Source organism: Eptatretus burgeri, chromosome 13 (genome assembly GCF_056783735.1).
Source record: "Eptatretus burgeri isolate ZD-2024b chromosome 13, Ebu_testis_v1, whole genome shotgun sequence".
In the NCBI taxonomy this organism is placed as follows: domain Eukaryota; kingdom Metazoa; phylum Chordata; class Myxini; order Myxiniformes; family Myxinidae; genus Eptatretus; species Eptatretus burgeri.
The window spans coordinates 40,733,613-40,758,612 of NC_140973.1; the positions used below are offsets into that span (position 1 = coordinate 40,733,613).

Genomic DNA, 25,000 nt, shown 5'->3' on the forward strand with positions numbered 1-25,000 from the left:
TGTCAGGAAGCTGGAAATCCATGATGACATGCTGAAAACGAATTGCAATTGGAGCTATGGGTGTTAGAATGGAGGTGGTGTACATGCAACTATCCATTAAATGAAACTGTGTTCCACAACATCCTTCACCAGATAATCGTTGAAGCCAATTTATTTCAATTTTGTTTTCAATTTCCATACATGATTGTCCTGATAATAGTTCTCCAAGACAAGTTAGCCTAATTTCGAGCATGAATGTTCAGTCATTGCAGTGTTTTTGGGTGACAATGTAACAGTTACATTGTGTGAGTTCTCCTCAGATTTTACACATCAGCATCATTGGTATCATTGCCACCTAAGCCGACATCTCTGATGAGAAGATTATTGGCACTGATCACACTGGAACTGTTGAACTGTCACATCTTCTTCATCTGCTGGTGGTGCTGCTTCACAGATGAATGCATGAGTGCATGGATGCCTGTGTTTCGCACATGTACATTCACTGGAGCAGTAATCTTCGCAGTTGTAAACGAGACTGTTGAGAAACTCTAACTCCAGTGCTGAGACAGTCTGACTCATGAGTTTTGGATGCAGGATGTTGCCTGTATCTGTCTCATATCCATACTCTGGGATGGGGTCGACACCGCATGGCTGTTGAGGCCTGTCTTCATACCATTATGAGCTGGTAATGGCTTCGCCAGATGTCACGCTGGATACTTTTATCCGTTGGTGGCAACGTGCCCGCCATGTTCAATGCTGCTTTGTTACAGCGCAGATCATTACCTTGGCCTCCGAAGGTGAAAGCGGTAATGTTTTCAGCCCTTTCTGTCTGTTAGTCTGTTGGTCTGTGCAGGATATGTCAAAAAGTTGTGGATAGATTCGGACAAAACTTGGTGGACACATTGGGTGTGTGACAAGGAAGAATTCTTTAAATTTTGGTGAAGATCTGAATCCAGATCCGCGAACTTTTTAAAAGTGATTCTTCACTATTGAGAGATTGGGCTAAACTCATATATAGCACGATATCTCAAAAACTTGTGGACGGATTCGGATGAAACTTGGTGGACAGGTAGGGTGTGTGACGAGGACAAATTGATTCAAAGTGATTCTTCACCATTGAGAGATCGGGCCAAAAACGATTATGTCGCACGATATTTCAAAAATGTATTGGGCCCGATATGTTATCGTGGATCAGGCATATAGTAGTGGTAGATGGTAGTTTGAAGTGGTAGATTGAAGCTCCAGACCACCAGAGTGGATGTCCTTAACAGTTTGGGACCATGAACCATCCCAGTATTGGTGGAGGTATGTGCTCTACCGAGTGCCATTCCAGTTCAAACTGCAACTATCCTTCCCATCCTACTATCCTACTATCAGGTTGAGCCAATTGGATGGGTCGATACTGGCTCGACGGATAACCACAAGGTGGAGCCATGGGGAGGGGTCGACACCACTAGACATCTCCCCTGCTTGGATGTAAGGGCCCTGGCCTGTTGTCCTCCTCTTCTCCCCCCTCCGCCACACTCCAACACATTTTAGGTGTTCACCACCATAGTGCCGCAGAAGTGGTAGATTGAAGCTCCAGACCACCAGAGTGGATGTCCTTAGCAGTTTGCGATCATGAACCATCCCAGTATTGGTTCACTTGTAGTCTCCTGTGACAAACACCAACCCAGATCCAGTCCACCAGATCTGCAGAACTGGCATGCAGACAAAACCATCTGCTCCCCGGAAGAGTGCGGGGCACGGTGCTCACTGAGTTTGCTGGGCTGGCGATGTCTTGCATGCAACGACCCAGCGGTTAACCATGTATGGCTTGGCCAACCCAGGTCAGGAGTCTGAGATTGCCAGCAGAATGCCCGTCACCAACCCCAACAGATTCCCCTGAGAGGGCCATGCCACACGCAGTGAGTTGCAAGCACCATGGAGAAATTCTGGGGGAGGGGAGTGGGATGCACCTCCACGTTTTTCCTGTCAGGTTTAATTTCATCAACCTCTAGGGGAGGTTAGATTGGTGGGAGAGTTTGCTCTGTTGGTTTTCTGTGCGGGAGAACTTCTGACAAGCTGGCACCTAAAAATATAGATATAAACGATTACTATTTAAATCTTATTATAAAATTGTTATACTTTCTTTGATTTTAGCTTACGTATTACCTGTTAAAGAGGAGAGGTCATATGTTAAACAAGGAAGGCGGGTCAACCAGGGAATCTCATGCTGTCCACCTGTGGTGTCCCAATGATACTGGTCATTGCATGCGTTGTGCGCTTCCCGTCGACTGTGCATTTGTTATGATCCCAATTGTCTCTGCTATCACCTATTTGCTGCCACTTTGCCTTGATATCAACTCTGGGGAAATGAGAGAACCAGCTGGACCAGGCTGCTTGCCTGATGCGACATTTACAGCCTCAGATGTCAGAAATCACCGAAGCTCAGTGTCGGAAATGCCATAGCCGAGATTGTACATATTGTTGCGGATTCGCGCCCGCCGGCGTGCGAACGGCCACGTAACTCGAATCGCGGCACGTCGCCCACCGGACGGACAATCCAGTTGTGACCCTCTCGGACTAACGCCGGGAACTAGTCACGGGTGGACCTTTCGGCCTCACCACGATCGTGCCAATCGGCCCCCCGCGTGGGATAGGGTTGCTCGCCAAATTCGACCTACCTAAGTACCCACACGGAGGGTAGACCGGGCGGTCGCACCTCGCCGTAGGTCGACTTCGGACACGGGCCACCTTAAGCGACCCGTTCCGTACTATCGGGATAACCGAGCGGTGTTATCGTCGGCCCCGACGGTTCGATTAATCATCGGGCGTTTTAGCCCACGACCAACCCTTTACGTGAAGTAAAATGGAGATTCAATAAAGGAAAAGACGAAGCCAAGCGGGAAAACAGTTCAACAATAAGCACATTTATTTCGCGATGAACGGAAAGCACACATATACAATTACACCAAAAGCAAATGTAAAAGGAGAAGAAACACACAATATTACACAAAAAGCAAATATAAAAGAAGAAGACAATGCAGAGCTATCCGACTACCGAGCACATGGCAACACTTATACAATTTTACTTCACAGACGGCGCCGACAACACATATACCCAAAGCAAAAGAAAAAGACCACCCTCAAGGATGAGGCGGGCCTGGGGCCGAGACCGCGTCGGGCCTACCCGTCTGATGATGAGACGCAAAGTGGCGGTGGCACCCCAACTCCGCGGGCCTCGCGGACGGTGTCTGGTAGGGGGGTGGGAAAGGGGCCCCCTTGTCGCACTATCTCAGCGCGGGGGGGAAACAGGAGGGGGTTGTTGATGCTCAGGGGAAAGGAGGATGTCTCCCTATCTCGGGTCCCGCGACGAGCGTCTCCACCACGACCTCGGTCGCGCCGCCGGCCTCTCCCTCCGCAGTTCCCCGAATCCGACGCGAGCACCCCCTCAACCGCCTTCGCCGCCGCCGCCGCCTCTCCACAGCTTCGTCCGATCGCCCTCTCCGTCTCTTCTCTTGACTCGTCCCAACTCTTCACTGGCTCCGCGAACTCCCAACCCGAACTGACGAACGCGGCCGTTTATATCCCCCGTGGCCTAGCTCCTTCACCCTTGACCCTTTACCTCCGACCCTTCACCTCTAACTGGCTCCCCATTGGACCGAGGAAAAGTGGGCGTGAATGCTTTTTGATCCATGAATTTGCATATAGCGACTACGCTCTAACGCCCTGGAGGCGGGGCCAAATCGCCCCACGCTCACCGATAGGACGGAACAGAAGTGGGCGTGAGTCGTTTTTGATCCGTTTTCTTCGGAAAGTCTGTGATGTTTCTGAACACGCTGCTCGGTGCGCGCCCTGCACGAGTCCAGTATCGGTGCCCACAAGTGGCGCAAGAATGGTGGTGATGCGATGGTGGCGAGTTGTGACGGTAAAGGTCGTGGCTGTTGTTGTGAAGCGGCGTTGTGGTTGGTGGTTGTTGTGTGATGGCTGTTGAGACGTGGTTGGTGGTGGTAGTAATGGCGGCTGGTCCAAAATAAAGATAGTAAAAGAAAAACGGCTATCCTGAAGAGTCGCAGCCCGCATAAATGACATTTATTCCCTCTAAACAACGGGTTTGGGCCTAACTACACATATACTTACCGAGATATCTCACCTAAGGGACCTGAATGGTGGTTTGCGAATTTGGTCAACCACAACACTACCCTCTCCCCTTTTTACAGACTCGTCCCGAGTCGTCAAATTTTCGTGTGCCATCATGTGTAGTTTTCCCCTAGTACATTTTACCTACGGATCCCTGAGTGCGACATTCATGGTATTCGTGTCCCCAAAATAAATAACCTGAGGGCTGAGTAACTACCTAAACAAACTCACTCACACGGACAACTTAAATAAAATTGCCGGCGCTAAGACAGACATGCAGGGGGCGCACTCATATGTACAGTACATCTTAACCTTAACTTACAAATTTTACACTAAACCATGGCCCAGGATCAATGAACTCTGCAAAAAGAAAGCAGTTAGCAGGGAGCCAGGCTGCTCGCATGCAGTCTCTGACTCAAATAATGCAGGTGACAGGGAACGTGGCCGGCTGCTCACACGCAGTCCAAGGCCTTCCCTTTTGAACTGAACGCAGTGAACCACAATGGTGCATGGGCTGCACAAACGTAGTCTCCGTGCCAGCTCAAGTGGCACACGCAATGAACACAACAAATGGATGGATGAATGGTTTGAACTGAACGCAAACACGGTGCACGGGCCGCCACTGCAGGCCAGTGTTGTAGCTGTCAACAGGGCAGTTCTTGCAGCTTGCAAACTGTTGCCTTGATCCTGGCGCACATGGCAATGAACGGGGGGGGCAAAGCAAAAATTGAACGGGGCTGGTGAACAGGGGCAGTGGGCATGGCATGGCAAAGGTAGCAGGCAAACACAGCCCGCAGAAGAAGGCCGCTGCAGGCAAACACAGCCGGCAGACGAACTGGCCGGCACAGGTCTTGAAGAAAAACAGCCAGCCGGCAGATGAAGTGAGCCGGCACAGGCCTTGCAGCAACACAGCCAGCAGATGAAGTGGCCGGCACAGGCCTTGAAGCACAGCAGCTGCAGACGATCCAGCCGGCACAGGCCTTGCAGTAAAACAACAGCTGCCGATGAAGTGGGCCGGCCTCTGCCTTGCAGCAACACAGCCAGCAGATGAAGCTGGCCAGCCTTTGCCGTTCAGTGGAGGTTGGTGGAGGTAGTGCGGTGGTGCTGGCCACTCGGAAGGCGGGCTCGGACCTACCCTACGGTCTCCCTCCCAACCTATCGCCTTTGCCTGTCATTGTCTATACCCACTCCCTTAATTTGTCAAACCCCAATTTAGCCCCAACTTATTTTTTTATTTTTGTTGCTTTTATGTTTACTTCCCCACTATAAATCGTCCCCTAACCCCCTTTACTGTCCTTGTTCGGCTAACCTATCCTGTCACCTAGCCTACTCCCAACCACTACGTTCCCTTCCCGGAGGGGAATAAGGGAGAGCTAGCGTCCTGTGTCGAGGCCCAACGAAGCCTCAGAATGGCCTCCCCAGACTTCAGCGATCTATAACCAAAGTGGGTCCAGCGGCCCACAACGAGAGCGAGGGGATGGATGGTGCGGAGGGGTACACTTCCTATCTACCCTAACCATTTAACTGTTAAACTACCCCGGGGCTTTCAACAAGCGCCTCTCGCTTAAACTATGGGTTCTAACAACCCAGATTCCTGTCGCCTGTGTTGGTGTCCTCACAATTTCGGGTCTCGCCCCCCAATTTTCTCTCCATGCCCTCACACGGTCTCATGGCTGGGACACGTGGCTCCCTTTGGCAGGCACGACCCTCTGCCGATTCTCCAACGATGGCACCCCCGGGCACTACACTGCCTCCGAGCCTACCCGCTCCCTAAACACCGGGGAGTGCCCCCCATGGCACCTCCCCTGAAACGCACACGTGGCAGGCTGGCTTCCCAGGCCCCTTTCCGAGGGTCACCCGTGCCCACAACACTGCCCACGCGGCTAATGGCGCCCCGGGCCCCCGCACCAAGCAGGCGCACCCGTGCCCACTACGCTATCCCGGCCCCCCATGGGCCCTTGGCCTACTACGGCCGACTAGCCTGGTGCCCGGGGTACCCACTCAGCGATACTCACCTTTCGCCACCACGCTCCCAGCCTGTCAACAGGGCTCCTGCACCCCTCCAAACGGTTTTCGAGCCTACACTCCCACCAACAACAAAACGACCTCCATTTTGTAAATTTGACTAACCCCCTAACTCACTTTATACTGACCCGGGGTCCCTTGGGCAGGAGTCACTCCTCCCCCCAATCACTCATCGCACCATGCATTCCCCATTCGCTCCACTCCCACAGACCCGCTGGCCTCACTCACTCAACAAGCACATGTACTCACCTCACAACCCACAACTCTTCAACACACACACCGCTGAACCCTGCCATCCTTCTAACTACCTCCCCTAACTAACTCGTGCTCCCACCTCGTCCCTTACACTAAAGCACGTTCCTTTTAACACTACGTAGCTAAGCTACGTCCCCGCTACACATTCACTGTCTGTCACTGTCTCCAAATAATCCCATTAATCAATTTCCCAACCTAAATCTCGCTACAATCCCTCTAACTCATCCATTCCACGGACTCCATGAGGACTTACCCCTGCCCCATGAAGTCGGTCTAGCTAAGCTAACCCTTCCCCCTAACTAGTTTCATCCTGTGCCCTGGTAGGGGGGGTCTTCCACCCCTTGCCCAGGAATCCTGTGCACCCGAAAGTGAGGCTTGCTTTTTTTTTTTTTTTTTTTTTTTTTTTGCCTGCGCAGCACCAGCGCGGCAACTCACAGCTCGCGCACTTTGCACCTGCCCGTGACGTCATGCAGCTGCACGTGTACCTCGTCCCTCCTTGGACGGTACCATCCGGCAGGGATACTCCTCCTGCCGGATTCCAACCCCGCGTGCAGCCATGACGTCACCGTGCGCATAAAAAAAACACAAGCCCCACGTCTCGAGGGGTTCTCCACGCGAACACATGTGCTTTGCCCGTTGGAGCTTCACACACACGCCCGCGTGGAGAACCAGTCCGGTCCAAATCCATAATCCTGCCAAAACTTTGTCCGTCCGCGGGATCGGCAAATCCACCGCTGGCGTTTCCGGACCGGGACTTCACTCTCGCAAGCGAGCACGTGGGGGCCTCGTGCGTTGCACAGCACGGACCTCGTGCTCACTGCTGGGTGAACCCGGCACGGTCCCCGACACAACTACAGCCGCTACTCGGCTTTCTTTCCTCTCATGTCGCCGTCGTCGCCATTCGACCCACGCACACCTGCGTGTTACGACGCTAACACACCTCACCATTAAACTCACACCGGGAGACGCGGCTGCATGTTCACACATGCCGACCGACATCTCCCTTACATACCGCTCTCTCACACACACGGTCTCCCTTGCACTCGGCCGTTCACTCACGCATGCCATTACCCTTGCAAACGTGGCTCCACTCACTCGCGGCCTTTCACTCACTCGTGCCATTTCCCTCACACAAACCATACTACTCACACACGCGGGGGCACTCATCCGCGGTGCCTCACTCACACACGCGGGGGCACTCATCCGCGGTGCCTCATCCACACACCGTGCCTCACTCACACACACGGCGACACTCACACACGGTGCCTCATCCACACATGGCATGCTGGGAAGCACACACTTCGGCACACTCGCCACCACACCACTCACACGTGGTGCTCCATTCATACTGGCCGTTTCACTCACACACACGGCCTCTTCCACTTGCGGTGCCCCTTTTACACACGGCGTGCTGGGAAGCACGTACTCCGGCACAATCACCACCACACCACTCACACACGGGGTCGCTTCCACACACGGGGACGCACTCACACCTTGCACCACACACACAGGGACAACCACACTGGGGATTCGTGTCCCCACAAGAATCTCCGGGGCCTCTATACCCCCCAAGATTTCTGTGCACCTGTCCACAGCACTCCTCCCCTCGACCTCGCAAAGCACGACCGAACTCACCTGGTCGTGACTCGCCTCAAGGGGGCATACTCCCTCCCCTCGTTCCTGGAGGAGGCCATCCGGCTGCTCGCACCGGGCCTCCACCCAGTCCGCGAGCTCACCCCCATTGTCCTCCACTACCTCCGTGTGTGTGTGTGCGTCACTTACCCCGTCTTCATCGTGCAGTCTTCCCTCTATCGTTCCCATCTCCCGTGTCTCTGCCAACTCAGTCACTTCTTCACCCTTTACCTCCCTTGTCTCAACTATTATTTCCGTCTCTTCCCTTGTTATCTCCCTCGTGCACGTCTCCGTCACCCCAATTAGTTTGTCCCTCTCGGTTACCGTCACTTTTTCCGTCACGACCCTCGCCCAACACGCCCCCCCGAATTATTTTGTCCTTACCCGCCTCCACCGCGGGCCCGACAGTCGTTGCACTTCCTCCCAGCTCGTTCGCTCCCACACGTGGAGTCGCCATTTTAAGCTCCCTGCTAACGGCCTTCATGCCCGCCTGCAGGCATCGGCCCATGTTCTGCGTCTCACCCCGCAGCTTTTTCGTTTCCTCCTTCATTTGCTTGTTCATTCCGTTCATTTGCTGTGTATTCGCATCCATCTTTTCGTTCATGCCTTTCATTTCGTTTTTCATTTGTTGCGCATCCGCATTCATCTTTGCCAGCATGGTGAATAGCTGGGCCATGTCGGGTGCACTTGGGTGAGCCGATTCGGCAAGGATCGGGGGGTTTTGGCGGAGAGGGGGAGGGGAGGTGTCATACACTGCGGCCGCTGCCGCACCTATTTCGGGCTCTGGGTTCAGTTGGGCGAGTTCGTTTTCCTGTACAACCAACATTTCCTGCACGGGGATTTCATCCTGAGCCATGGATTCTACACATTCTACATCCATTTCTAATACCCCCGGCTCCCGCTCGCCTTGAGACGCCATCTTATTTCTCGTGAAGGGTTAATTTAGCTCGCTCGTAATTTGGAGGGAATCGGGGGTCGCTCCTCTCACCCCTGGACCGATTCCCGTGAATTTAGCTGGAGACAGGAGAGCCCGTTTTCCCATTCTCCGATACCAGTGCCGCGAGGAGGGCGATGAGTTTATATCCCACTCCTGACACCAGTGTTGCGGATTCACGCCCGCCGGCGTGCGAACGGCCACGTAACTCGAATCGCGGCATGTCGCCCACCGGACGGACAATCCAGTCGTGACCCTCTCGGACGAACGCCGGGAACTAGTCACGGGTGGACCTTTCGGCCTCACCACGATCGTGCCAATCGGCCCCCCGCGTGGGATAGGGTTGCTCACCAAATTCGACCTACCTAAGTACCCACACGGAGGGTAGACCGGGCGGTCGCACCTCGCCGCAGGTCGACTTCGGACACGGGCTACTTTAAGCGACCCGTTCCGTACTATCGGGATAACCGAGCGGTGTTATCGTCGGCCCCGACGGTTCGATTAATTATCGGGCGTTTTAGCCCACGACCAACCCTTTACGTGAAGTAAGATGGAGATTCAATAAAGGAAAAGACGAAGCGAAGCGGGAAAACAGTTCAACAATAAGCACATTTATTTTGCGATGAACGGAAAGCACACATATACAATTACACCAAAAGCAAATGTAAAAGAAGAAGACAATGCAGAGCTATCCGACTACCGAGCACACGGCAACACTTATGCAATTTTACTTCACAGACGGCGCCGACAACACATATACCCAAAGCAAAAGAAAAAGACCACCCTCAAGGATGAGGCGGGCCTGGGGCCGAGACCGCGTCAGGCCTACCCGTCTGATGATGAGACGCAAAGTGGCGGTGGCGCCCCAACTCCGCGGACCTCGCGGACGGTGTCTGGTAGGGGGGTGGGAAAGGGGCCCCCTTGTCGCACTATCTCAGCGCGGGGGGGGGGAAACAGGAGGGGGTTGTTGATGCTCGGGGGAAAGGAGGATGTCTCCCTATCTCGGGTCCCGCGACGAGCGTCTCCACCACGAGCTTGGTCGCGCCGCCGGCCTCTCCCTCCGCAGTTCCCCGAATCTGACGCGAGCACCCCCTCAACCGCCTTCGCTGCCGCCGCCTCTCCACAGCTTCGTCCGATCGCCCTCTCCGTCTCTTCTCTTGACTCGTCCCAACTCTTCACTGGCTCCGCGAACTCCCAACCCGAACTGACGAACGTGGCCGTTTATATCCCCCGTGGCCTCGCTCCTTCACCCTTGACCCTTTACCTCCGACCCTTCACCTCTAACTGGCTCCCCATTGGACTGAGGAAAAGTGGGCGTGAATGCTTTTTGATCCATGAATTTGCATATAGCGACTACGCTCCAACGCCCTGGAGGCGGGGCCAAATCGCCCCACGCTCACCGATAGGACGGAACAGAAGTGGGCGTGAGTCGTTTTTGATCCGTTTTCTTCGGAAAGTCTGTGATGTTTCTGAACACGCTGCTCGGTGCGCGCCCTGCACGAGTCCAGTATCGGTGCCCACAAGTGGCGCAAGAATGGTGGTGATGCGATGGTGGCGAGTTGTGACGGTAAAGGTCGTGGCTGTTGTTTTGAAGCGGCGTTGTGGTTGGTGGTTGTTGTGTGATGGCTGTTGAGACGTGGTTGGTGGTGGTAGTAATGGCGGCTGGTCCAAAATAAAGATAGTAAAAGAAAAACGGCTATCCTGAAGAGTCGCAGCCCGCATAAATGACATTTATTCCCTCTAAACAACGGGTTTGGGCCTAACTTCACATATACTTACCGAGATATCTCACCTAAGGGACCTGAATGGTGGTTTGCGAATTTGGTCAACCACAACAATATCATCAACTAGTTTCCTGCAGCCAAACTCATGATGCAGATGTATGGACAGGCTAAGGACTTTGAGCGGCATCACAGAGGTAGCCAGACTGATGATATCACAGGCTATATTCAAAAACTTAGAGCTGTTCTCATCCTCAGAGAAATCTGCTGCATTGTGAGAACGTTTGTCATTTGGCAGCCACCATGTTCATATTGCCTTGTATAGCAGTGGATCCACCTTCTTTCTCAATGCTTCTAATGTCATCTCCTTTGAGGAATAGTACTCCTTACTGAGCTTGTCATCTTGCTTGATCCACTGCTATATGAACTATAATGTCTTCATTTGGCTCTGCTGCCACATCGACCAGTATATAATACCATCATCCTTATCTCTGACAAGTTTGAGCACATTTGGCAGCTTATTTACCTTGATCAGGGCCTCATCTACCGTGATCTCGCATGAGCACACCAAATCTGACAATCCTGGCTGTGGTATGAAAGATAGTTCTGGCCATTCTTGGATTAGCTGTTCGTTTCAACTTCTGAACAGTGTATGCCGAAGCGTTCTTGCCCTTTGTTCTGATGGTAAACTCCTGCTAACGATTCCTTGGTGTTTTTAAAAAGTAAACTTCCTTCTCGACCATAACTGGTTGATATTCTTCCATTAGCTGCCTGATAATGGCAGTATGAGCACTGGCCGATTTCTTCGACTCAAATGTGCCCGCCATGATATATTTTAGAAGGCAAGTCTTCTTCCAGTGATGACTAGCATCTTTAACTACTATATCTGACACAGCACCAAGTCTCTGAAACATCTGCGTGTCTCCTTGCTTTTCTGCAGCATCGAGAACCTTTGTGTTGATATTCTCACATGTGCCGTCTATGACGGTTGCTTACAGGAATCAGTTAGCATTGCCAGGTGAATATCTGTGATATGGAAAGCAGTGCATACCACAAATGAAGCAAATGTTCTTCCAGCCAAAGGCAAGGTTTAGCAGCTGCGAGCTTCTGACAGCAGCAGTGTCATCTCCTTGATGAGTCGAAGCAGCCGCTGAACTGCTACTGCTCCCACTGTCCGATTGCTTTGTTACTTCCGCCACCGAAGGTGGATGGAGGCTGTTTTCACCCCGTCTGTCTGTTTGTCTGTTTGTGAACAAAATATCTCAAACAGTTGTGTTTGAATTTGGACGAAATTTGGTGAAGAGCTTGGGTATGTGACACAGACTACATTATTTGATTTTGGTGACGATCTGGATCTGTGAATTTTTAAAGTGATGTTTCACATTGAAAGTGCCAAAAACGACATATAGCACGATATCTCAAAAAGTTGTGGACAGATTTGGACGAAGATTGGTGGACAGGTTCGGTATGTAACAAAGAAGAATTGATTCGATTTTCGTGAAGTTCCAAATCCGGATGTGAGAATTTTTCAAGTGATTCTTCATTGAGTGATAGGGCTAAAACGATATACAGCATGATTTCTCAAAAAGTTACAGACAGATTCGGACAAAACTTGGTGCATGAGTTGGTTAGGTGACAAGAACAAGCTGATTAAATTTTAGTACAGGTCAGAATCCAGATCCAGAACCTATCAGTGAGATACAAAACATAAACTAATCAGCTTGGCGAGGGTATGCACTCTACCAGTGCCCTTCTAGTTATGTATAGGATATACTTCGCCAACTTGCAGCAATGAAATAATCAAAGACCAAGTCGATTTTGCTCGTCACAATCAAAAACGTTTGATGACCCCCCCCTTCCCCCCCCCACCCCACCCACCCCGAATATAGGTCACAACACGATTTGTAATTGTTTTCAAGCTTGATATCATGGATTTTCCTACTCCTAGGACCAGAACGATAAGTTTGATATATGGTGAGTTTTGGTAAACTGCCGGTTTGGCTTGCTCAAAAAATAAGAAACTTCTGCGGCCCATGTTGAAGTACGAGACACAATGGGTACTCAAAATTATATTTAATTTTTACATTTTCCAAAAAATTAATTATAAATCTTTTCGAAATCAAAATATAGACTGAAGAAAAAATACAAATATGATGATACATGATAATGGTGAGAGCATCACAATTGTTTCAATCAGTATGTGGTACAGCAGGACTCATTTTGTCGAGATAAAACTGATTTAACCAGAACGGCAATCGGTAGAACACGTACCTCTGTCAGGGTAAACACTCTACGTTTTGTATCATTGATAGTCCGGATCTGAATCCAGACCTGAACCAAAATGTAATCGACTTGTTCTTGTCACCTAACCAACTGATACACCAAGTTTTGTCATCTCATCCACAATTATTTAAAATATCGTGCGATATATCATTTCTCACTCCAGCTCTCAATGGTGAAGAATCACTTTAAACATAAAAATTATTCTCATGTATGGATCCGGATTTGGATATTCACCAAAATCGAATCCCTTTGTCCTCGTCAAACACCAAACCTGTCCACCAAATTTTGTCCGAATCTGTCCATAACTTTTTGAGAAGTCCTGCTCACAGACAAACAAGCAGATGGGTGAAACATAACCTCTGTCACAAAGGTGACGGAACTGAAGACTTTGAAATGCTGCCCTGTGGTGTGGGTTTTAATGTGGTATGGGTTGCAATGCCCTTTTAATGCCATATTTTGAAGAGGATGCTAAACTAACTATTCCATCTGAAATTACTTATCACATCTGAGTCTGTCTACATCCCATGAGGTATCAGGTACATACAAGAAAATACAAAGGTATGCACCTCCCACCCCACCCCTGCCTTACTCTCTTCTATATTTCCGTTTGCTTCACATTCAACCCCCTCCCCCACCCCTGTTTTCTTCTTTTACTTGTATAATACATAGATTACTTCGGAGATGTACATAATCCTTACTATTTGTTGTAAATATTGTGATGCCCTTTCAAATGTTCACTTTTAATCGGACTTGAGCATCTTTGAAAGAATCTGCACTGAAATTAGAGGTTCATGGAGTATCACTCCGTCTTGTAAAAAAAAAATAATGGGCCATGAAAAGCAGATCGACAAGTTTATACCACCTTCATCAAATTCGAATAATCACCTGGAGACATTTATTATTCACTGGGTCATGACAAAATTCTGGCAGAAGTATGATTTCTAGAGTGTCTGCTCTGAATTTGGGAGGACGATGGTTCGATTCTGATCCTATCTGGGTAATACAAAAGACACAAACCCATTCTCAAATGCAGCTGGGTGGCTGCTGTTTGCATCATTGGTGAGGGACACGGCTATCCCACTGATGCTGTGCCCTTATTACCAGTACACTGGTGCTCATTTCACTGACTTCAGAAGGATGACAGGTTGAGTCAACCCCACCTGGTGTTAATTCATCAGCTGACGAGGCTCAAACTTAGGACCCTAGGATCCCAAGCCAGCCACCCAAACTGCTAAGCCAATGCTGGGCTTATACAAAAGACTAAAAAACGGTACAGGTTGCCTCGTTCTCTTCAACTTAGCTGTGTGTGTGTGTGTGTGTGTGTGTGTGTGTGTGTGTGTGTGTGTGTGTGTGTGTGTGTGTGTGTGTGTGTGTGTGTGTGTGTGTGTGTTTTGAGGCAGTGATTAAGACATGGAAGCTCTCTCAGCCCACTTATGTTTAGCATGAGCCTGGAGCTGGTCAGCACGAGGGTAAAACATGAACGGTTCTGGGGAAGATGTTTTATGCGGCTGTTGTAGCGGAGAGTAAGCAGGAGATGCAGTAGACTAGGTAGTGGGGGAGTGGAAGGAGGCATTCTGGAAACAGGGATTGAAGTTTAGTATGGAGAAAACTGAGGTAATGTGGGTCGGGCAGCAGAGAAAGGAAATTAATATCAAGTTAGAGGGGAAGAAGATCAGACAGGGAAATAGATTTGAGTATTTGGGGGGGGGGGGGGGTTGGGGTGGGCAGTGACTGGGAATGGTAGGTCAGAGACAGAGGTGAGGAGAGTGGAGGCATTGATGGCAGACAGAAAAAATATCAAGGAAATTGAAAAGGAAACTTCTGGTGTCTTGTGTAATGCAGGCCTACCTCTATGGTCGAGAGATGGTGGCACTGACAGAAATCAACAGACGCTGCAGGTCTGTGAGAACAACTTGGTCAGGAAGATTGCAGGAGTGAAGAAGGTAAATACAAGGAGGATCGATTAACTGAGGGAGGAGATTGGAGTACAGATAAGCTTGATGGGGTGATTGGTAAAAAGTGGGTTGGATACTTGGTGCAGACTGAAGAAGAGAGAATGCCACAGAAAGTGGATAGATTGAGAGAGTGAAGACGGAAGAGAAGTAGTCCGGGGCTGTGACGGGAAGATTGTGTGAGGACGGATAGTAATAAGGTGGGGTTGTTGGAAAGTGGAGAGAATTGGCTGATGACAGAGGGTATTGATTTATTAAAGTTCAGTTGAACAAACAAATCTTCTACTGGATCAATAATACAGCAATATCTCCTCCATCCATCTATCCATCCATTGGGACCATACTCTGTGCAGAGCGTTGGTGCTGCCGAAGCAGTCTCCTGGGCTATTGGGCACAATCCTGGACAGGTCGCCACTCCGACACAGTATATCAGCATGCTGGCATTCATTTTGCTGACCTCGGCAGGATGACAGGCCGACTTAACCCCACCTGGTATTAATTCAACAGCCAAGGGGGATTTGAACTCAGGATCCTAGGATCCCAAGCCCACCACCCTAACCATTAAGCCAACACCAGGCATAATATCTCCTGAAGGGAAACAAATAACAAGGAAAGGAGACTGAAAATAAGTCAACATCCCCAATCTCCTATTCCAGAAATAGAACAACAACAAATAAAAGTTGACAAAGTACGTCATCATTTACATCAAGTAAAGCACCAAAAATAACTCTACTCGTCTATCAGCAATATGACATTTTATACGAGCACTAAAACGTCAACAAAAACAAACAAAAAAGGTTTTCAAAATAAATCAACACTCACCATTTCCACAGAAAATAACAATATAAACAATGAGAAAGAGAATTTTTTAAAAGCATTTATTATCCATCAAAGCAAAAAATAAACCGACTACAAAGCCATTAACTAAGCCCTCGTCGGAAGCAATGCCCTCCACAAAGCCTTCTCCTTGGACAATGTTCTTGCCAGAAATCTAAAGCACATAGCAATTTCACTCGGGAAAATGGCAATAAACGGTGCAGAGGCCCACTTGTTCTTCCCAAACACCAGCACGCCACTGCACTTCCATCGGGCCATTTTTGTCACACACAAGGTCTTCCAAGAAAAACCACCTTCTGAAAAAAAGACGAACTGATGCACACACCTCATGTCTGATAATGCCATGTCAAAGAAATCATAAGATTCAGGTGACCAAGCCATCTTGCATGTACGAATATAATACCCAGGCCCTTTGAGTAAGTATACATGACCGCATATAATGAGAAACAGATTCAGATTGATGTATCCATATAGCCATTACAGGGGATGCAAATACTGTGTTACTCAGCCACGCATTGCACATGTGAATCGCAAAGGAAGCAGTCCATTAAGATGCAGCTACGTCAAGTCACTGTGACTTCCCGACATGGTGGGTAGTGAAATGGACCACCAAATTTCCGAACATCTCTCACTTGTCACATTTTCTATTGTGCAAACCGAATGATTATGCAGAGCTCGAGACCTGAGTGATTAAAAAACAAAAATACTGGCATCACTCCAATTATTTAAGTCATTTTGTATAATAAGAAGCTTGAAAAGATGAGGGCAAAACATAGAAGGCTAAGGGGGAAACAAATTATAGGATCGTGATGGCCTGAGTGATAGGGCTAAAACGATATCTGTGTTACACTCTCAAAATGTTGTGGACAGATTCAGACAAAACTTGGGGGATGAGTTGTTTAGGTGACAAGAACAAGGTGATTAAATTTTAGTTCAGGTCCGAATCTAGTTCCGGCCTATCAGTGGGATACAAAACATAAACTAATCAGCTTGGCAGATATGTTCTCTACCGAGTGCCCTTCTACTTCTAATATTCACTGCATCCAATGAAACATAATAAGGCACTGATCCATGATTTTAGGTTGGGGGGCGGGGGGGGTGTGTAAAAATTTGCATTGCACTGAAAAATATAATTTCACGAAGCAGAGCGAGGAGAACATTTTTTTTTGTCGTTGTTTCTTTTTTTCATACATTATAAAGGCTATTCTAAATACAGACAAAAACGCTCTCATACATTTATAAAGAAGTAGTCTGATGAAAAAACTTTTGTTCAAAACTCAACATTTATTTTAATTATTGTCTCATCTTAAAATCCAATTAAATGAAAAGCGACATTGCATATATAATGAAGTGATTGACACAATGATTAAAACAAAACAACGTCTCTGACGTATTGAACAAGGTTTGACATGGAAGTGACCTTCAGAATTACGGTTTTACCATCAGCTGAACATTTGCCTTCATCATCTTGACTATGTGAATCACTTGTAACAAAGCCTTCTTCTCCAACACATATGATGCCTATTGTATACCCTGGAGAATTTCTCACGGTCAAAAAGCATGTTGTTGAGTCTTGAAAAAACAGACTGAGTGTCGAATTCAAAGAGAACAAGTGGTGCCAGGCACAACAAATCCCGCCCATTTAAGGCATAAAGTTATTTTTAAGTTAAGGATGGATCAAATTTAAATTTGATACATCCTTAACCTGAATGTTGATTATAAGGAATATTTTAGTCTTAGTTTGAAGTCAATAAACCATTTTTGACGAAGTTATGACCGTAAGGCCATGCAAGGTCAAAGGTCATGGTGTCAAATGAAAGCCAATAAAGGACTTGATATAAGTCTTCCATAGTAAACACGCATATTCCTAACCTTTTTTGATTTATAATGGAAAATTTGTAATTTTGACTGATGACCATGACCCCCAAAACTTCGGACCCTACCGATCTTCACAAATATACATTTTTCACGAGGAATGGGTAGGATTATAAGTGACAAATAGAATAAGGTTCACTATAAGCTTAGTTTGAAGTAAATCAGATCATTTTTGATGAAGTTATGAGCGAAAAATGATTTTGATCTTTTCGTGACCTTGACCTTTGATCCAATTGGACCCAAAAGTTAATGGGGTCGTCCAAGTTTCATTGCCCACCTGTGGATTAAATTTGATAGTGTTTTTTAAAGCCGTTTTGCTGTAAAGTTGCTAACAGACAGACAGACAAGCAAGCAAACAGACAAACAAACTGGACGATTACAATATCCCGCTCCCTCCCTCCGGGGGGGGGGGGGGTGGGATAATAACAGGGACTCTGGATGATGTGATATTTGGAATACCATTCCATTCTTGGTTCATGAATGGTTAGGAGAGAAGAAGCATCTCTGATGACAAATAATCTTGTAATTCATTAATCAAGTATCCACCATGGGAACAAACTGAATGGTCCATATCAGTTCCATGTTGAACGCTGCGGTCAACATCAGCTGTGGTCTGGGGAATATTGGGTGATCCCACATTCTGAGACGACATCTTCGGTTATATCCACTTTAATACATGTGAAAACTAGGACACTCGTGGAGCGAATACTTCCTCCACGTAATGCCTGATCCACAAGAACATATCAGGCCCGATACATTTTTGAAATATCATGCTATAAAGTACTATATTGTTTTTGACCATATCTCTCAATGGTGAACAATCACTTTAAAAGTTAAATAATTCTCGTATCCAGATCGGGATTCGGATCTTCACCAAAATCGAATCAATTCGTCGTGGTCACACACCCAACATGTCCACCAAGTTTCATCCGAATCCGTCCACAACTTTTCAGATGTCGTGCTATATATTAGTTTCGCCCCATCTCTCAATGGTGAAGAATCACTTGAAAATTATCAGATCGGATCCGGATTCGGATCTTCACCAAAATTGAATCAATTCTTCCTTGTCACACACCCAACACAGATGGACGGACGTCCGGCTGGCCGGACACCGGGACCCACTCTATGAGCTTATTTTGGAGAAATAACCTAAATTTGATGGAGTCATCACAGGTTTAAATACTCGTTTATAGGTTGGAGAGCTGAGTCCTGCCAGGTGGTCATTCTCTCATCTCTTGAGTTGCCTCCATTTGTGTATTTTCAATTGGTGAAGCCGCTTCAGTATTTGACTTTCCATTCATCATTCCGTCCATCCTTCCGTCAACAAATGAAGAAGAAGAACCTTTCTAACAGTCGGTGTTCCTCCGAAAAATGGACCCTTTTGACCCTTTAGTCTACTGAGACCTCTTCGACCTTTGAATACCCTTTAAGATCCGAAAGACCCAGAGGACCCAAAAGACCCAAAAACCCAAAAGACCCAGATGACCCCAAAGCCCCCGAGGACCCAAAAGCCCCTGAAGATGCAAAAGACCCTGAGTACCCAGAAGATCCAAAAGACCCTGAGGACCCAAAAGTCCCCAAGAACTCAAAAGACTCAGAGGACCCAAAAGCCCCCTAAGACCCTGCAGACCCTTTAAGATGACTATAAATGGATGAGGTGTGTGTGTGGGGGGTGGGGGGCATGTTTTGTGGAGTTCTACTGGAGCGTTCTGATGTGGAGTGTGAAACACCAAAATGATCGTCATGATCTCCTGATTTGATTAGGCTAATTAACGACAAAGAACCCAGAAGAATTCCCATGATTTAAATGCACGCCATGTTAAGGTGTATAGGGCACCTTAATGGGTCCTTCTGTGGTATGACATTCTATTTACAAAATAAATAATGACACCATTGTAACAAACCATATATTAATTAATACAAATAATATTAACAAGAATCATAATAGTTGTATCAATTGGCAAGAATAATAACAAAAGTAAAATCTCCACCCTGGCCCAAGTGCATCTGGGCTTAGTGAAATGCAAACCAATGCTCAACCAGTACAGCAGGCAGGTATGCAACAAGGCCTTGAATTGAAGACAATGAAAATTTGGTCCAATGGACCAACGCGCCCATGAGTAATTCTAAAGGGTTCTGAATGGTAATTCTAATGGATTCTAAAGCATAATTCTAAACGGTTCTAAAGAGTAATTCTAAAGGGTAAATCTGAAGCTTCAAAAGGGTGGTTGTAAAGAGCTTTAAAGAGTAATTCTGAAGGGTTCTACAGGGTTCTAAAAGGGTAATTCTAATCGTGTTCGTTCGTTTCTAGGCTTTGTCTATTTCATATTAAAAATGCCAAACTGAACCGCTTCCTTCAGACACGGGTGCAATTTTTTAATTTTATTATCTTGCCAAAACGAAGTTTTTGCAAGATATGTTAGTCAGCTTGTATGTTTTTTTTTTTTTTGTTTTTTTTTTTTGTTTGTTTGTTTGTTTGTCTGTAATCACGTATAAAAAAATTCTGCAGAGCACAGTTATCATTGGAAATTTTTGTAACTTCGCATATCAGAGGCCTATAGAGGTCCCTTTCAGTGCACAATATTTTGAAGGTCAAGGTCAAAGGTCAAGGTCACTTTGTCGCAAATCAGGGGAGTCGACGAAACCCTTATTTTTTGAGTAATTTTGATCGGATCGTCTTCAAACTTCATGGGAATGTAGTTCATGGTCTGGCGCTCAGCTGATTAATTTTTGGTGGCGATTGGCCTTGACCTTCATGGTTAGCACCTGAGGTCAAACATATTTGACCCCAAGGTCAAATTTTCAAGTTTTAGGAACCATATCGTGTAGTACCTCAAATTGAACACCTCGATGAGTGCTTTCTAGATATGTCAAGCTTGAGACATTATGACGTCATTTGGTGACGTTATGAGGCAAAAGCATATTTTTCATGGTTACTCTGTAGAACGATTCTCATCGGAATCTCTCGTCGGCAGATATTCCTCAAGGAGTCGCTCCTGGTAGATAGCAGCTCTGTTCACCTCAGTGTGACCTTAAAGAAGTCACACGTGGTCACCTTTTGGCAAGATACGGGTCACCCTGCAGGTGACATTGGTTTATTTTTTATTGTTTTTTGAAATGCAACTTGAGGTTGACTCAAATTTTACAGGGTGGCAGACAGGTGTTAGACATTTAACAATGAATCTCATTTATTGTTTCATGTTGTCTTGGCAAAGTTTCTAGTTTAGTTTTGCCAATCCTTGAGTGGATTAAGGATTGTATTGCATGCCCATGCACCTGGATAAGTTGCCAAACTCACCAGTGCTCTCTGTACTACAGCCAACAAAATCGAGTCTTTTACAAGAACAGGCTAGCTAGAGGAATAGGAGAGGTTAGCAAGTAAGTTCTCTATTACCATGAGTGATGAGGACAGCCTACTTGTGGAGGTCCAGGTGAACAGGTTCATCAACTTCCTCACAGAAGCCTTTGCACACTGTCATGAATGGTTAGAGTAGGAATAGGATCACCCCTACCCAAGGCCTGGTGTTAGCTTAACAGTTAAAGTAGCTGTCTTAAAATCTTAGAGTCTTGAGTTCAAGCCCTTTTGTCCCCTTGAAATAACACCAGGTGGGTTGACTCAGCCTGTCATCCTTCTGAGGTCATCAAAATGAGTACCAGCTTATTGGTAACAGGGGCATTGCACCAGTGGCACAGCTGCACCCCCAGAAAATGATGCAGCCAAGCAGCCACAGGCTGCATACAAATTTTTTTTAATTTAAATTAACCCCATCCCGCTGGCACAGCGCAATTGATCTCCACAGATGAAGAGAGTTGAGTGTGAGTGGTTAGTGACAATAAATTCTAGGGTAGACAGTGAGCTGTATGTCATTTTGCTGTATAAAGTGAGGAAACAACTCACAAGGAAGTAGCAGAAGCTTTCAATTAAAGAAACACTGCAGAACCAAACGTATGCCAGAGGGTTCCACTTGTGAGGTTAGCACAGAGCATAGGCTGTGGGAGATGGAATTAGTGACAGATTCGTGCTCATCAAAGTGGAAGACAAAGTAACTAGGATACAGGCAGTCAAGAGCACCTTGTGTAAGGAACGTTTATTTTATGCAAGCACTATCCAGTAAAGCCGTATAGTAGCGAACTGTGTTTTGAGAAATATGGCTTTTCATCATAATCTTCTTATGTTTGAAGCTCGCACTATTGGGAATGGCAGATGAAATGGTGCTGGAAGGACATGGGAGGGGGAGAGGTGAGGGAGAGAAAGAAATATAAAGGTGGGAGCAGACTTTTAGGGGGCTGAGAGGGGATGTTGCATGCATTTGCTGCAGGTTTCAGCATTTGCTGGATCCAGGATTAAACCACATTATCGTATAAATCATGTCCAGAGTGAATAACTCATCATGCATTGCACATGTCACTCCCTTGTGATGCAAATTATGCATGCAGACTCTGACTCGTATTCATATTGCAGTGTGTGTGTGTGTGTGTGTGTGTGTGTGTGTGTGTGTGTGTGTGTGTGTGTGTGTGTGTGTGTGTGTGTGTGTGTGTGTGTGTGTGTGTGTGTGTGTGTGTGTGTGTGTGTGTGTGTGTGTGTGTGCGCGCACGCGTGCAACTTGGTTGATTATAATTTGGCTAAATGTTCACACCACAATATGAATTACTAATATTTTTCTTGCATGTCACATTGTTGTATTAACATCATGTGATTATTCAATAAATGCACAGTCATAAACTCAAAAGGATTCCATCGAGCTAATGTATGTTTCAAAATGGCTTGTGAGGATGAAAAAGAGCTTTCAAGAGAACATAAAATATATTTGTTTTCACTGTTTTGGAATTGATACTGGAAGGGAATGTTCAGATGAGGATTGGCAGGAATATTTGATGAAGCTCTCTTATTCGAATAATCAATATAAACATTGTGAATGGAATGGGCACAGTTGTACAACATTGTAGGATGCAACAGGCTCCAAATATAGCTTGTAGCAAGCAAGGAAAAATTTTACTCACAGCTGCGCAGCCCCCGCAGATACCAGGTATATATAGTTAGCTTTAGTATGTGTCCTCAGTGCGTTTTGCTTCAGCAGCTTCTGCAGTTTGCCATACGGCTGTTCTATTGCTGATTTTGAAGGCAATTACAATTGCTTTGTGCAACGCTTTCTCCGATTCCATCAGGTTCGGTCATCAAATTGTCTGCTTCTGTCGAACATTGTGGTTGGCTTGATGATAAGCGAGTGAAGATAAATTTTTATTTGTGACAACCGTGATCAATGCAAGTGCATGGCTGTCTGTTACAATTATCATAGCAATTGATTTTAAATCTGAAATTTGTATTTATTGGTGTACATAAACACTGTATATTATGTATTTTGGCTTAAACGTTTTATCATTTTGTTAATTATTATTTTGTATATATGTGCACCAGATTTTGTATTCTCATGAGTATTTATTGTGTTAATAAAATAGGTGCTTTTTTTTTTAACTTTGTGGGATAAGTCTTTCACTTCCTGATATGAATATACTTGTGGAACATTCTTGCATACTGCATTCAGTTACTGGGGTGCATTCATAATAAATATAAGCTCTTCAATAAATATACATGCAGACAACAAATACATGCTTAATATATTTGATGAAGTGTATTGTGCTTGCATTCTCAAAGCAGGTAAATAAATCAAGTAAATCATGAATGAGTGATCAGAATGAGTTCTTTATTTAACAATTCACAGGAACAGTGATTTTTCTTTTCATGTAAAGAGGTAAAAAAAAGTTATTAAAAAAACTATTGCTTACAAGGCAGTGCGAAGAAGCAGTTATTATTCTAAATCGAAGACGAACTTTAAGAGGTGCAACTGGAACTTATAAACTGAAGTCAAAACAAACAGTGATAGTCATATTGTTGTAGCTGTTCCCACATTACACACAGCATTAAGAACAGAGCCAATTTGAGTTATCATGTTAAGTTTAATTGTCATCTTTCCTTTTTGATCTGTTGATTGAATTTAGATCAGTAACGATTGTGTAATCGGCTGCCAGAGAGATAGCGATTTTACGTCTGATCTGGGTTCAATTCTCAACCCCATGATAAACATAACACAGTACAACACAGTACAGTACAACATAACAGTCCTTTTGTATGCTTTCAATATACATATGATTTTTTTTTTCTTCGAGAACCCTAAATAATTCCCGCACACTAAAAACTATATCTGTTAGGAACCTAATATTTTGTGTAAATGTCGCCGAATGTTACAGAAAGATGTAACATGATCCTGGGAGTTATCAGCTATCACGTGATTTATCACATGACCCGGCAGTGATGTTGTTTAATGGTTTTCACTCAGTCACATCATGGCGCTCACTGTGGAAGAACGTGCGTTTCTCGTTGACCATTACATCAATAATGCATCCTTTAGGGAATGTCAAATTGCATTTAAAAATCGCTTTGGTGGTCGTACAAAACCTTCAAAATCAGTGATATGGAAACTGCTGAAGCAGTTCAGAGACGCAGGCTGTGTGAACGTTAAAAAGCACATGTGCCAGCCAAGTGTTGTTACACCAAAGAAAGTGGACAAAGAGCAGGAAAGAATGGGAGCAAGTTTTAAGAAATCTCAGACGTTTAGCACAACAAGCTCACTGTTCATATTCCATTGCAAGGAAGGTGGTCAAGACACTCAAACTTTATCCCCATAAAGTTCATGCTGTGCATCATAAAGAGAAATGTGTAGCCTACTGTGAGTGGCTCCAGAGGATGGTAATAGAATGAATTTGTGCCTGCAACATGGTGGTGGACACTTTCAGCACTTCATTTAAATTAATCAATTCTGTGGATCATGTTATGTCTCTCTGTAAACATTCGGCTACATTTACGCAAAATATTAGGTTCTTAACTGAAATAGTTTTTAGTGTATGGGAATTATTTAGGGTTCTTGAAGAAAAAAAAATCACCCTGTATTATAAAGGCAAGCATGGCTTACTGGGTAGATAAAATGCTGCTTAACCATAACATGCAGAAGGCTGTTAAAACATTACAAATTGTAGAGCCAGTGATTTTCTGTTTCCAAAAAAACCTAAATTCCATTTCATGTTATTTCTGAGGGGGCATCCATCCTCCTCATTGGCATCCTCAGGTGATGTATTTCACCACTCGGGTAACACAGAGAATTGAGGAATCATAAAATCATTTTCTTTTAATGTTTTTTTTTTGGCAACCTCATCTGTATTTCGACGATTTTTACCTTCGCATTCTGCGAAAGGTTATGTTTTGGTCGGCGTGTATTTATTTATTTATTTATTTATTTATTTGTAATCTTGTGATTCGTATAACTCAAAAAGTATTAAACCGAATTGCATGAAATTTGGTGGGATGATTGGTTATTAGCCAGGAAGCATTC

At 46.0% G+C, this 25,000-nt stretch overlaps 1 protein-coding gene across 3 annotated transcripts in view; it reads left to right on the forward strand.

The window, feature by feature from the left end:
- LOC147014282 (SH3 and cysteine-rich domain-containing protein 3-like) overlaps nucleotides 1–25,000 on the forward strand; it is a 124,687-nt gene that overhangs the window by 38,787 nt on the left and 60,900 nt on the right. Inside the window, exon 1 of one of the 3 annotated variants that reach the window (XM_085852147.1) lies at nucleotides 22,628–22,781. The exons of the other annotated variants lie outside the window; for them this stretch is intronic. The gene's annotated coding sequence lies outside the window, so the exon portion shown is untranslated. Of the gene's footprint in view, nucleotides 1–22,627; nucleotides 22,782–25,000 lie in introns of those variants that run through there. 3 annotated transcript variants of the gene reach the window in all.